We start from the raw sequence: 1339 nt of genomic DNA on the forward strand, positions 1-1339 counted from the left end.
ATTTGTTTCTTTTATTTCATTTTATTTCTCTTTGTTTGCTGCTGTTATTTTATTTATTTTTACTGAAAGTGAGGGAACTTTTGTGGCCTTTTTTTTTTTTCGTTTTTCTTTTTCCATAGGCCGCTTTCGGCTTTCTAAATTTGGAACATCTAAGCAAGCTGAAGGGAAAAGGGGGTTTTGCAAAATCACTCGGGGGAAAGAAAAGGTTGCTTGTTGATCATGCCCTATCGTGGGTGATTAACTGCTTGTACAATTACATTTCACTTTTAATTAATTGTGCTTAAGGCTTTAGTTAAATTTAGGGGTTCCCTTCTTAGAGCAGCTCGTACTGACGAAGGCGCATGCGCCGGATCATGTCATGGCAGTCGTTGAACACACGGCGGATGTTCTCAGTGTCCTCAGCGCAGGTGAAGTGAGGGTAGCAGTAGTGGCGCCCATCCCCACTGGCAGTGCTGATCCTCAGAAACTCATCTCCAATGCAGTACTTGGCCCGGGTCACGCGTGGGTCCTCTCCGGGCTCGGGAGTAGCATCCTCAGGAGTAGTGTAGCAAGCAAATTCTGGAAAGTAGTCCTCAATCTTCGATTTCCCAGCAAGGACTTTCTCAGCGAGCAGATCTTGCTTGTTGAGGAACAGAATCACAGAGATGGTACGCAGCCACCAGTTGTTCCAGATGCTCTCGAAGAGGTTTGGAGCCTCCTGCAGGCGGTTGGTCTGGTTGACCTCCCGGATGACCCTGTTGTAGCTGCTGCTGGCCACCACGAAGATGATGGCAGTCACATCATTGAAGCACTGGATCCACTTGCGCGTTCATCACGCCGGCCACCCACGTCAAACATATGGAAGTTGACTTTGTCCACCTGCAACTTGGTCTCAAAGATTCCAGAAGTCAGGATGCCACAGCCAAGCAGGCCCTGGTCGCTCGGCCCATAGTCGGCCTGCTTGATCACATCGATCTTGTCCAGGAAGTACTGGGCGCAGTCAATCAGCTGGTACTCGTTGGAGTGTTGGTAGCAGGCACGCACTCCTTCATCTTCCCAGAGAGCCTTGGCACGCTCGTAGAATTCGGGAGGGAAGTCGAAGGCAGGCATGTTCATCACACTCAGAATGTAGTCCACTCTGAACTGGTTCTCAGGGTTGGCCAGCTCCACAGAGGGCACCTGGTTGCTCATGGCGGCCACAATGGTTGCAATCGCCTCTCTCAGGTTGTTTTTGATGTCCTGCACTTTGGTTGCCTTCTCATCTCCATTAAACCCATTAACATGCAGGATCCTCATCTGCTTCACAGTGGTGCTTTTACCAGATTCTCCAGCACCCAGCAGCAGCAGGCGGTGCGTGGCC

General features: G+C 50.0%; 1 pseudogene across 1 annotated transcript; it reads right to left on the minus strand.

The window, feature by feature from the left end:
• Positions 1-26: 26 nt before the first annotated feature.
• LOC108298339 lies at positions 27-1333 on the minus strand (annotated as a pseudogene). Its single transcript, XR_005198734.1, has one exon. The product of XR_005198734.1 is annotated as a guanine nucleotide-binding protein G(s) subunit alpha-like (transcript).
• Between the last annotated feature and the right edge of the window lie 6 nt (positions 1334-1339).

Source organism: Cebus imitator, unplaced genomic scaffold (assembly GCF_001604975.1).
Source record: "Cebus imitator isolate Cc_AM_T3 unplaced genomic scaffold, Cebus_imitator-1.0 Scaffold941, whole genome shotgun sequence".
NCBI lineage: Eukaryota > Metazoa > Chordata > Mammalia > Primates > Cebidae > Cebus > Cebus imitator.